Here is a 13,639-nt window from a genome sequence, read left to right on the forward strand (position 1 = left end):
GCAGGAGACATAAGAAATGGGGTTTGATCCCTGGGTCAGGAAGATCCCCTGGAGGAGGGCATGGCAACCCACACCAGTATTCTTGCCTGGAGAATCCCATGGAGGAAGGAGCCTGGTGGCTATTGACCATCAGGTCACAGAGACAACTGAAGTGACTTAGCATACACACTTGTGTTAGTAGGAACTTCTTCACTGAGCCTGCCAGGTGCTCATGTGAATTCCTGAGCATCACATGAAAACAAAGGATTTGTTTTGGTGCCTGTGGTTGTATCTTTCATGTGCCTCATGAGGGTCTGTGGGGTTCACTAAGGTGGGAGTACTTTCTTATTTTATTTTATTATTCTTTCTGCTGGCCGCACAGCTTGCCGGATCTTAGTTCCCTGACTAGAGATTGAACCCGGGCCCTGGGAGTGAAAGCCCCAAGTCCTAACCACTGGCCTCTCAGGGAATTCCTTTTTTTTTTTTTGGTGCTGCATAATTCTCACTTTAAAGACAGGCAGAGTAAGGGGTAAAAAGCTCAATACTTTTATAGTCCATGGCTCTCTCTTCTCAGTGTTATCTCTGACATTCAAATATAGTACATTCTGAACTGATTAAGGGCAGTGGTTAGAAGATTTCCTGACTGTTGAATTTACCCAGGGCCTTGAATTTAATGACTCTTGAAGCTACTTGAATAAAATGAAACTGTGGATTCTATGGGGTCTTGGTGGCTCTCCAACTGATTATGGAAAGTTCAGATGGTAAGAACGCTGTGTCTCGTTACTACCTGAGACAACCTTACCTTTACCTTTCGTTTGGTTCTTTTGCAAGCGTTGGGCACCTGTCTATGTATTTCTCGTATGTCTTTAAGAAGCAATAGCGGTTCAGAAAATAGACTCTGAAGTCAGGTTGTGTTCCTCTCGAAACCCATCATTTCCTTAACTGCTCTGTGCCTCTGTTTGCTCATCTGTAAAATGGGGATGTTAGTGGTTACTTCCTCACAGAGTGCTGAGGATATAAAAGCATGTGGAAATGACTCAGAACAGTCCTTGGAATATGATTAGTGTGCAGTAAAAACAGCTGATTCTCAACGCTTGACAGTTCTTCTCATTTTCTCCTTTGCTGTCTAGGTCAATTTCCAGGTTTTTGATTGTTACACTTGTCTCTTATGTGATTGGGAGAAGTTCCTATAGTTGTTCAAACTCTTTCCTTGTTTACTTCAATGTCTTAAAAATTTTTTTTTTATTTGTTTGGCTGTGTCCAGTCTTAGTTGCAGCATGTGGGATCTTCACTGAGTCACTGAAGATCTTTCCACGTAGTGTGCAGGCTCTGTAGTTGTGGCGTGCGGGCTCAGTAGATGTGACTCACAGGCTTAGTTGCTTCAAGGCAGGTGGGATCTTCCCAACCAGGGAAGGAACCCTGGTCCCTTGCACTGCAAGCCAGATTCTTAACTACTGGACCATCAGGGAAGTCTAAATGTCCTTTATATTAATGCTAAATAGCAATACTATTATTTTGCAATAACACCACCCCCCACAACAGTTTCTCATAAGTCACATTGACCAAGTTTTGTCCTCAGACAGTCTAATAAGTCCCCATCTGCCTCTCTTTAAGTCCTGGTTCTTAGTGGTAAGAGACTACATCCGTTTTATTGTTTTGCCATATTTGTAAGAATTACCATATTACTCACTGTAATTTACATTTTATAATCAAGTCTTCCCTTATTTACTCCTCCTTTCAGGTTTTTTTTGTATAATTACACCTGAATCTTTTTTTAATTGCATTTAACCCTTTCACAATTATGGAATAAAGCCACTGGAAACAGTTCAGGCCCTCTCCCTCCCTTGAATCACCGTATCTTTAAGGTGGCCCTTTGTGTTTGCTGCTCCTGGATCAGAGCTTCTCAGAAACCAAGCTCAAAGGATATCCAGTGTATCAGATGGATGGACACTGCTTGGCATGGGTTCATGTCCTTCGTGGGTCCACCTGCCGATTCAATTAAGATACTGTCTTAAACTCACAACTGCCTCTCCAGGAAGGTTTGTTGAGGTCAGAAGAATTAGATAACTAGTTCTGATAACACGATTCTGTTTGCCATTTCCTTTTTCCCAGACTTCAGGTTTACTGCTGTTTATTCCTGTGACTCTGCTCTTTTGCTGGAAATGAAGCCATCAGACTGTTCAGGAAACCAACACAAATAGATGGAGTTAGAAGGTCTGATGCTCTTCCTCAGCCCCCTGTCTTCCTTCTTGCTCTTCTTCAGCATTTGTAAGATGCTGGAGCCAGCCTCTCCAAGGAAGCTCTGTGGTCAAGACCACCAGAGAAAAGGAAAATGTAGAGTTGACCAGATGGAGCAAACCACATTTGTTTAGCTGCCTTTATAGCATCAGGTGAACAACCTTGTTTCTGCTTCATAGGTTAGTGCGTGAGATTTGGGGGCAGAAGGAGCATTGCGGTCACCCCAGAGCAGCAGTGTTTCCATGACTCTGCCTCTGAAGAAGGTGGCTCTTCTTGGGTTCATAACAAAGATATGTCATACATGTCACCTCAAGGCTCACACTATGCTTCTTCCATTTTCTTTTTGTTCTCTGCAGTGACAGAGGCACCCCATCCCCTAACCAGGAAATACTGAAAAATTCAGCATCGCGTGTGTTAACAAATTATTAGGAGGAAGCTACAAGGGGTGATTAAATGGTTTGGTGGTGAGTCATTGTGGTGAGAAGCACACCCTCTTTTGACATGCCCGAGTGCCCAGTTGCTCAGTCATGTCTAACTCTTTGCGACCCCATGGACTGTAGCCCACCAGACGCCTCTGTTCATGGGATTTTCCAGGCAAGAATACTGGAATGGGTTGCCCTTTCCTCCTCCAGAGGATCCTCCTGACCCAGAGATCAAACTTGAATCTTCTGGAGCTCCTGCATTGGCTGGCGGATTCTTTGTGACACAACCTAAATATTGGGCCTATTATGATCACCTTCTATCAGATATAGAATTACCTATTAAACACATTCATTTATTTGGATTCAGAGTTTCACCAGAATCAATGTACTCGTGAAACCACTGGTGTTTACTAGATGCTTAATTTTCTTGAAACAGTAAGCCCCCTGTATATTGAAGCTTCTACTTGCAGATTTTCAAAGATGCATTGAAATGTAGGTTCCATCAACATCAGATGTGAGTGAAATTGCAGCTTGCCCTCTGTTTCCTATTGCTGACGATCCTTCAGCTCTACCATCTCCCACCTCCCCTTCCTCCTCCAGTCAGTAATTCTTCTTGCCCGTTCACTTGACACCAGCCCATGTATGCCAGCTGTTGTTCTGTATTACCGTGTTTTTCCAAGATATAATACTGTAAGACTAAAAGTGTTTTCTTAATTTTTTTATGCATTATTTGTGTGAAAAGCATTGTAAACCTATTACAGCACAGTACTGTATAGTCAGCTGTGTTAGCTGGGGACCTAAGCTAACTTTGTTGGACTTACAAATGCATGCTTGGAATGGAACTCATTCGTATGTAGGAGACTTACTGTATATGCTAAATGAAACCATTTCTTTGCTTTAAGAAACAGTAGGGGTCCCTTTGGTTGTGGGTGCTACGCACCAGTGCCTAGGAAGTTGCTGGGCTTCATGGCACAAAGACCTGGAGGTGAATAACAGCTGTCATTGGAGCCACCAGGCCTCACCATGCCAAGTTCCATGCTGACTGATCGCTTTTTATCTGTTCACTCTTCCACTGTTTCCTTACCTCCTTCCTTCCCCCTCCACCCAATTCTATTGCTGCTGCTGCTGCTAAGTCGCTTTGTCGTGTCCGACTCTGTGCGACCCCACAGACGGCAGCCCACCAGGCTCCCCTGTCCCTGGGATTCTCCAGGCAAGAACACTGGGGTGGGTTGCCATTTCCTTCTCCAATGCAGGAAAGTGAAAAGTGAGAGTGAAGTCGCTCAGTCATGTCTGAGTCTTAGCGACCCCATGGACTGCAGCCCACCAGGTTCCTCCATCCATGGGATTTTCCAGGCAAGAGTACTGGAGTGGGGTGCCATATTGCTACTTTCTCCCTAAGTAATTAGTAAATATTAGGCTCATTTTATAAACACTGAGATATCAGTGACATAAGTGCGCATACAAGCTCTTGCATTTTAATACAGACAAAAGGAAAAGGCAGCACTGAACTGAAAAGATGGCATCTGATCCTAGAACGTTAGGCATTGGATTAACCAAAGGAGTGCATACAGGTCTAGAAGACCTTGACTCTTTGTATTCAATAAATATTTGGTCTTCACTTACCATTGATGCATCTCCCAAACAGGTAAAACCCTGCTGAAAAGGCACGTGAAGAGAAGGGGATTAACTTGACTGAATTATGACATCAGCTCTATTCCACCCAGGCTAGTGGGTGACACAGGAGGGATGGTTGATGCCCTTGAAAAACTGGGGGTTGGCAGAATGGCTTCGTTCTCTTGTCATCTCTTCCACTGGACCAGATCTAGGCCCAGTCATGAAGAGCAAGGATGTGGACCAAGTGGCCAAGCTGGTGCTGGAAACAAGAAGATCACATTGAGGTTAAGCCTGCTTGGCACTGAAGGTCAGTCTTCACAACTTGAAATTATGGACCTTGATAATTTGGGGAATATTGTTCTCTCTCTAAAAAAAGAGATTTCTATTAGATTTTAGTGCTCCAAAGACCTTTTTGTTCTTCCTGAGAAAGTATATATTTCCTCTCTTCTGATAATAAGAGCAGTCTACCAGACTAGCTTCCTCTTTTCCTTGCTAGGAAGCTCTGTTCATAGAGTTAAGCTTTCAATTTAGAAAACACAGCAACCACCTGATAGGTTTTTATTTACATTCTTTCTCTTAGTTGATGCTCTACTTTTATAGTTTCTCTTTTTAATATTCCATATACGTATATATAATATATAGTTTGTATATAGAACTATTACAGTTTAAATTTCTTTATGTCTATTCTAATGTAATTTTATTTTAAGTGTTAGTATTGTAAGCTACCTCAAATCATTTGTAAGTTACAGAGTGACTTAGAGTCAGCTACCTCAAATTATTGGTAATTGTGGAGTGTTAGTTTTCAACTTGGATGGGAGAAAGAAACTTATAAACGAAGTTAACAAGGTTTAGCATGAGGTTTTCTAAGGACAAACAACATACTGAAAGCATTTGCCCTGTGCGTACATGCCAGGGCTCTCCTTTGCCCACCTTCATTCTGTAGTATTCCAAAGAGAAGTCTGAGGTGGCTTCATCTGGGAAAGTAGCAGGCCAATTACTCAGTGTTGCGCAAGAAAATCAGAAAAGGAGAAATAATATCTGTCTCTCTCCATACCCCACTGGTATGACCCACCTCTTCCCACCTGCAATTTACACACGGAGGGCTGCATTCCTTCCGCTTTATGAGGTATGACCCTGGGTGTCCGGAGGCTGGTTGTGAAAGCTGGACACAGTGACACTGTGAAACACACAAATCGAGGACAGAAGTGTGCTGCATTGCCCTGGAGCATTTTCCTCCCATTTCCCCTCTGTGATTTCTGTCTGCTGGGAGAATTGTTAGGTCATGGGCTCTGATTTCCTTCCTCTTACCAGGCCTGACAGGGACTCTAAGTGGGAGGAAGAGTCAACAGAAAGGTATTTTTCTTCCTTCTTGAAGGGGGTGTGTTCTGGGCTTGTCTGCCTACAGGGTAGCAATGTGCTACAGGAGTTACCGGTAAATCAGTGGCCTGTACACATGCCAGCGAGCTGCTGTGGCTCAGCTATTACGATTGTCTTTCCAAACAGAACAAGAAGTGATCGAGCCACGATTACCCCGGAGGAAGGGCTTCCTGGGGCTGTGATGTGAAGAGTGGAATCACAGGTAAGCCCCAACGCTGTGATTTGATTCCTTAGAATGTGTCTTAGCATCATCCTTACCACCTGTTAATATGAGATTAGTTTTCAATAATTGAAACTCATATTTCAATATCCCATTTCCTGAAGAAGGGCAACTAAAGGAATGGAGAGTGGAGAAAACAAGGAACAGATACAATTGAGTTCAGTTTCTTGGTAACTGTATAAATTGAGATGTTATGTGAGTCTCAGGCTCAAGGTTGTTGATTCAAAGCATAACCTTCTCTCTATCGATTTCAAGACAGTACCCCTTCTTCTTGGGGCGTGGTGTCTGGGAGGTGGATTGACTGAAATAAAGAAAGCTTCACCAAGGGTAATTGTACAAACTTCAATCTCATGGCTTCCACAAATTAGCAATATATTAAGTTTGTTGTTGTTTAGTTGCTAAGTCGTGCCTGACTCTTTGCCACCCCATGGACTGTAGCCAGCCAGTCTCCTCTGTCCATGGGATTTCCCAGGCAAGAATACTGAAGTGGGTTGCCATTTCCTTCTCCCTTGGACCCTCCTGACCCAGGAACTGAACCTGCATTTCCTGAATTGGCAGTGGATTCTTTACCACTGTGCCATCTAAGAAGATCAAGTTTATTTTCACTTTAGGATGAATTAGTTTAAGATTTGACCTAATTGGTATACTTCCAGGAAGTATTTCCCAATTTAACTTCTTCTTTGAGCCCTGAAAAATCCACAAACTGATGTTTTTAATTACTTCCTCGTCTCTCTCCCTCAAATAAGTACAAAGTGACCCATTATATTTTCTGACAGGCCTTGAAATGTAGTCATTTTTCTCTTCCTTTTTTTTCTTTTTCATGAAGAATCCATGTATGAAAGCCTGCTAGTCTATGTAATTCATCCATGCCAGAGACTAAATCATGGGAAGTTACCAAAGGAGGTATGGAAGGAAGGTCAGGCTGCAGAGGTGCGGGGAAATGATAACTTTGGCATTTCCATGGACAAATCCATTAAATCAAACCTGGTAATAACACATGGTAGGCTGGAGATTATAGAGTCAAGGGAAGTAACAAAAAAAGATTAAAATACATTTTGTAATTTATCAGAGTACTAACACAAACTTTTGTTATGTTTTTAAAAAAACAACACTAATTATTCAACCATAACCCAAATTTAAAAGGATCGTATGTTGTACGACCACATAGAGTACTTTGTTCAACCATCGGTGTTTAATCACTAAGTTGTGTCTGACTCTTGCAACCCCATGGATTGTAGCCTGCCAGGCTCTTTTTCCCATGGGATCCTCCAGGCAAGAAAACTGGAGTGGGTTGCCATTACCAAGTGGCATAATCTTGAGCAAATTATTCAGCTTTTCTTATTCTAGTTATTTAATGTGTAAAATAGTACCATGAGCATTAAGTGTTAAAATTGGAGCATGAACATGTTGAGTCTAAGAGGCTTGACTTGCACAGACTCCTATTTAATGCATGACCACAAGTTGATGTAAATTTTTGCTGATGTGCCTCATAGGTACATATATCTTGCTTCTCTACAAAGACAGTGTATTCCTTTACTCTTTTTTAAAAATGGGGACAGGGTTCTCATGAAAGGTTTATGTCTTGTTGTGCTGAGGGCGAGGGGGCTTGATACTTTGGTATCCATGTGCCCTCTGATGTCATTCGTTCTGCAATTAAAGAGACAGAAATATCCTCTTAGGAAAAGTAAATGAACACATTCATTCAAACTAGGGTGTCAGTGATATTTTTGAGCACTTTCAATTCAGTCAGTTCAGTCGCTCAGTTGTGTCCTACTCTTTGTGACCCCATGGACTGCAGCACACAAGGCCTCCCTGTCCATCCCCAACTCCTGGAGTTCACCCAAACTCATGTCCATTGAGTTGGTGAAGCCATACAACCATCTCATCCTCTGTTGTCCCCTTCTCCTCCCACCTTCAATCTCTCCCAACATCAGGGTCTTTTCAAATGAGTCAGCCCTTCGCATCAGGTGGCCAAAGTATTGGAGTTTCAGCTTCAACATCAGTCCTTCCAATGAACATTCTCCTTTAGGATGGACTGGTTGGATCTCCTTGCAGTCCAAGGGACTCTCAAGAGTCTTCTCCAACATCACAGTTCAAAAGCATCAATTCTTCAGTGCTCAGCTTTCTTCACAGTCCAACTCTCACATCCATACATGACTACTGGAAAAACCATAGCCTTGACTAGATGGACCTTCGTTGGCAAAGTAATGTCTCTGTTTTTTAATATGCTGTCTAGCTTGATCATAACTTTTCTTCCAAGGAGTAAGCATCTTTTAATTTCATGGCTTCAGTAACCATCTGCAGTGATTTTGGAGCCCTCCTCAAAAATAAAGTCTGACACTGTTTCCACTGTTTACCCATCTATTTCCCATGAAGTGATGGGACCAGATGCCATGATCTTAGTTTTCTGAATGTTGAGCTTTAAGCCAACTTTTTCACTCTCCTCTTTCACTTTCATCAAAAGGCTCTTTAGTTCTTCTTTGCTTTCTGCTATAAGTATGGTGTCATCTGCATGTCTGAGGTTATTGATATTTCTCCTGGCAATCTTGATTCCAGCTTGTGCTTCTTCCAGCCCAATGTTTCTCATGATGTACTCTGCATAGAAGTTAAATAAGCAGGGTGACAAAATACAGACTTGACATACTCCTTTCCCTGTTTGGAACCAGTCTGTTGTTCCATGTCCAGTTCTAACTGTTGCTTCCTGACCCGCATACAGATTTCTCAAGAGGCAGGTCAGGTGTTCCCATCTCTTGAAGAATTTTCACAGTTTGTGGTGATCCACACAGTCAAAGGCTTTGGCATAGTCAATAAAGCAGAAATAGATGTTTTTTCTGGAACTCGCTTGCTTTTTTGATAATCCAACAGATGTTGGCAATTTGATCTCTGGTTCCTCTGCCTTTTCTAAAATGAGCTTGAACATCTGGAAGTTCACGGTTCACGTATTGCTGAAGCCTGGCTTGGCGAATTTTAAGCATTACTTTACTAGTGTGTGAGGTGAGTGCAATTGTGCGGTAGTTTGAGCATTCTTTGGCAATGCCTTTCTTAGGGATTAGAATGAAAACTGACCATTTCCAGTCCTGTGGCCACTGCTGAGTTTTCCAAATTTGCTGACATATTGAGTGCAGCACTTTCACAGCATCATCTTTTAGGATTTGAAATAGTTCAACTGGAATTCCATCACCTCCACTAGCTTTGTTTGTAGCGATGCTTCCTAAGGTCCAAATAACTTCACATTCCAGGATGTCTGGCTCTAGGTGAGTGATCATACCATCCTGATAATCTGGGTTGTGAAGATCTGTTTTGTATATAGTTCTTCTGTGTATTCTTGCCACCTCTTCTTAATATCTTCTGCTTCTGTTAGGTCCATACCATTTCTGTCCTTCATTGAGCCCATCTTTGCATGAAATGTTCCCTTGGTATCTCTAATTTTCTTGAAGAGACCTCAAGTCTATCCCATTATAATGTTTTCCTCTATTTCTTTGTACTGATTACTGAGGAAGGCTTTCCGAGCACTTTGGTTTGGTGCAAGCATGAACTGGAAGAAGCAATAGGGTACCGGGTATGGAAGGATGTGAGTGGCTGGGGTGTGTCCCCAGGGTGAACAACTCAGAAAGTAGAGGAACGGCTTCTCCACAACAATGTCACTGAATTCACAGTTTTGCATAAGGTCACTCATGTGAGCTTCCCTGACTCAGTGGTAAAGAATCCACTTGCCAGTGCAGGAGATGTGGGTTGGATCCGTGAGTTGGGAAGATCCCCTGGAGAAGAAAATGACAACCCATTCCATTATTTTTGCCTGGCATATCCCATGGACAAAGGAACCTATAGTCCACGGAGTCACAAAAGTCCATGGGATCACAAAAGAATCGAATATGACTTAGTGACCAAACAAGAACACCTTATGAAACCACATTCTACCCAATCTAAACATATGTCTTTGCAATTTTCAAAATATTGTTCTCTTTCAAAGTATTGTTCTCTTTCTAAAGATTTTTGGCAGGGAATACCCATAGTTACATAGATTGTGTTTGAGCAGAGATGTGCTCATAGGATGTCAAGGCCTTCAAAGTTCTGGACTGGCTACATGGTCTTAATAGCTGTGAAAATAATCTAGGAACCTAGAAGGATGGTGCAAAAGATGTAAAGCATCACCCTCTCTCCCATGCCCAGCTGGTTCTAGTCTTGCTGAATTCCACCACTGCAGTACAGAAAACCAGAGGAAATGTGGGGAGGGGGGCCTCTTACAGCACCCCACTCCCCAGCAAGCCACAGAGAATCTCATAGAAGCTCCAGTTCAATGGCAGATGAAAACTTGGGCTCTGGCGTATCAGGACAAATATCCATAAGAATTAACAAGTGTGAAATTGCCCTAGCATTTTCTAGAGTTATTGTAAATCTGTGCACGGTCAGTTAAATGAATAAAATCCCAAAAGGTGAACAGACATGAAAAAAGTGCAACATATAGTTAAATTTTGTTGATGAGGATGATCTGGTCCTCATAGTCTCTGGGTTCTCAGTACAATGTCAGTTTTTAATCTTCAGAGGCCCACAGACAGCAGAAATTGTTGTTTTGCTTTAAAGAAGGTCTTTTGAAATAAAGACTTTAAATAAAGTCTTGAAGATAATTTCTTTATCATTTGCCTCTTCCTCATAAGATAAAATTTTTTAAAAATCTGGTCATAAGGGTTCCTCTATTATTTAGGGATAAGCAGACATTTACTATAAAAATGTGGTGTTAGGACTGGTTCACACCTGCAGCGTTTTGGGTAAAGAGACTTTGGATTAAGCAGATTATATTTTCCATGAAAACCTTTCAGACTTTTTGTTTGTACTTTAGCCCAGTTTTGCTTGATGACATTCCTGTGCTTAATTGCTTAAGAATATCAGGTTAATTCTTCCTAATAAGACACTTAACGATACAGTTCTTAGGCATATAACATAACACTCTTCTATGCTGTTGACCAAGATGCCAATTAAGCAAGTAACTAGCAAAAGAAAAGACAAAGACAGCATAGAATTTTAAAAATATTCAGGTTAGAGTTTTATGATGACAGTATGCACCTTTAAAACGGATAAATATTTTTCCAGGTGGTCTTAATAAAGAATGGTTCAGTCGAGAAATGTAGTTGGGATAGCTAACTACTCATTTGGAGGAAAAGGAAAGCAAAGCCCTTGTTGTTTAGTCGCGAAGTCATGTCCAACTCTTTTGTGACCCCATGGATTGTAGCCCACCAGGCTCCTCTGTCCATGGGATTCCCCAGGCAAGAATCCTAGAGTGGGTCACCATTTCCTCCTCCAGGGGATCTTCCTGACCCAGGAATTGTACCCTTGTCTTCCACTTGGCAGGCGGATTCTTTACCACTGAGCCACCTGGGAAGCCCCAAAGCCCTATTTTATACCAAAACCTAAAATAACTTCAGGAAGGTTGAAGATGTAAACGTGTATAACAAACAAACGAACTTGCCTAAAGAAGTGTGAGAAGTAAATATAAGAGGATATTTTTTTTTTACCATATTTGCATAGAAAAAATTTTTTAACATGACCCCAGGTTTAAAATCCATAATGGAAGAGATTGACAGATGTGATTCCATGAACGTTTTAAACTTTTGTGCTGAACAGGACAACATAAAAAGTTACGAGACCACAGACAAATGATGGGCAAATGTTTATAACATGAGTGACAAAGAGCTGATATCCATGCTATGATGAGCTCCTAAAAGCAGCTGTTAAGATAAAAGTGAACATTTCAATAGAAACACTTGATACAAAGACTTAAATAATCAAACCAGAAAAATACATATAAATGGCCAATAAACATCTGAAAAAATGTTTTATTTTATTAATAATCAAAAGCCTAGAAATTAAAACAATTAGAGTAAAATTTGCCAATTAGTTTGGCAAGCATTATAACCATGTTGGGGCCAGTGTGATGAAACAGGCATTTCTACACTATACCAGGGACTGTAACTGGGTACAAATTAGAAGGCTCATTTGGCCATGTCTATCAAAACTCAAAATAATCTGGAATGAAGGATGAACAAGGAAAAGGTTAATAGAAGGGACGTTTAAGACAGATTATAGGAGTCTAAATAACAAATTTACCATGATAATGTGTTTGCTTTTCATCTGTACATAATGTGAAGGTGTTTTAGTTTTGAACTGGCATGGTATTTGTAGGATAGGCAGAATGCCAGGCAACTGGTTTTATTTCTAGAAAAATCATTTGAGGAAATATAATTGTAAAATAGGATTTTACTTACTAGGAAATTGTGATGAAAATACTGTTAATACGGTTAGGGAAACTTACAGAATGGGTGTTTTTTGGTAGATTTGAAACAAGATTTATCAATGTGAGCACTGAATGAGAAGTCAGATATTGTTTTACTCATTTAAAAACAGATCACACAAGAGCAGTTTGTAAGATCTTTAATCTGACCTTTCACCCTTGAAGACCCCCCAAAGTCTGCTCTGTAGGTTCTTCCCAGTAGGCCTGATGAACTGTGTTTTCACTCTTGAAGAGTTAGGTTTCCTTGGATACAAAATGACATTCACATTTGTTAGGAACATAGCTTTGAAACATACATTCTTCTTTTTCTTGCACAAAGAGAGCTTAACTGAGCTACATGCGAAAACAGCACGGTCGTCTCTAACAGCCATCTTCAAATTGGCCATCAGTGGTCTGACCAACATCATCTCAGTTGTTTGGGGTATGGTTAATCTTTAGTTCCAGGTCCATTTGTTTCTATTTCTTTGCAGCCAGTTACTGAAACTGTGGCAGCTCGTGTCCTGGGTACAGTCCAGTCATCATGTAGTTAACTTCTCCCACCCAGTGTTTTAATATCTATGAGACAGCTCACAGGATATGGCTCTGAATATTATCTATAGACCTTGAGAAAGAACTAAAGGTCTTTGACTATGCTTAATGACTGTATTATTATTATTTAGTCTCCTTTGACTCTTTTTCTTTGTTTCAGCATTTCTCTCTTTTATGATTATTCTTTGACTAAAGTTTTCCACAGACAAAAGGCAGGCAGAGGACATGCAGGGCGAGGACCATAGGGTCCTGCTCCGTTTCACAGTGAGCTCAGCTTGGTGTTCTGTTTTGACCTAAATGAGTGGATGGGGGAGGAACGGGCATGGGTTTCAAGAGGGAGGGGATATATGTGTACATATGGCTGAGTCACTTCGTTGTACAGCAGAAACTAACACAACATTATAAAGCAATTACGCTCAAATTTTAGAATAACCATGGCCCAAGCAATAAAATGAACCGGGCCCAGAGTCTAAGAGAAGTATGAGGTTCTTTAGGGAGAGAAATTTAAGGAAATCAAAGATACAGTCTTTTTATTTAGAATTTAGATTTACTCCTCTCATTTTATACAAGTGTGAAGCCAAAATAATTCCCACTTAATTGCCAAAATAATCAAAGCAATACATACGAAAGCTTTTTGTAAATTAGAAAGAATTATCCTTACTTCTTCTTATGTAACTATCCCCTCCCTTGAGTGTTATTCAGGTACTTTTTTTCAAGTAAACAGTCCAAGAGGAAGCTCAAGTTTTCTGGGCTTTACTGATTGTCAGTAGGCAAAATCAAGCGGGAGAAGATGGCAAATAATGACCGGGGGATTCCAGGAAGGCTGGGTCCCCATTGCTAAGCTTAAGTCTTGGCTGCAAGAAAGAGCTTGGCACCTCCTCTGGAGTGCCATTAATCATGTTTTAAGGGCTTGGTGGTAACTTGTGCGCTACTGAACCGTGAGTGACAGGAGAAAATCTTCAGTTACAGGGGGTT

General features: G+C 41.2%; 1 protein-coding gene across 6 annotated transcripts in view; it reads left to right on the plus strand.

Annotated features, from left to right (window-relative positions):
• Positions 1-13,639, plus strand: part of ADGRF1 (adhesion G protein-coupled receptor F1) — a 104,504-nt gene that overhangs the window by 53,861 nt on the left and 37,004 nt on the right. For 3 of the 6 annotated variants that reach the window (XM_044929242.2, XM_044929247.2, XM_044929243.2), the window contains 2 exons: positions 4,285-4,560; positions 5,757-5,832. The gene's annotated coding sequence lies outside the window, so the exon portion shown is untranslated. Of the gene's footprint in view, positions 1-4,007; positions 4,561-5,557; positions 5,833-13,639 lie in introns of those variants that run through there. The other 3 variants (XM_044929235.2, XM_044929245.2, XM_044929244.2) reach the window with 2 other exon arrangements.

Source organism: Bubalus bubalis, chromosome 2, assembly GCF_019923935.1.
Source record: "Bubalus bubalis isolate 160015118507 breed Murrah chromosome 2, NDDB_SH_1, whole genome shotgun sequence".
Lineage (NCBI taxonomy): Eukaryota > Metazoa > Chordata > Mammalia > Artiodactyla > Bovidae > Bubalus > Bubalus bubalis.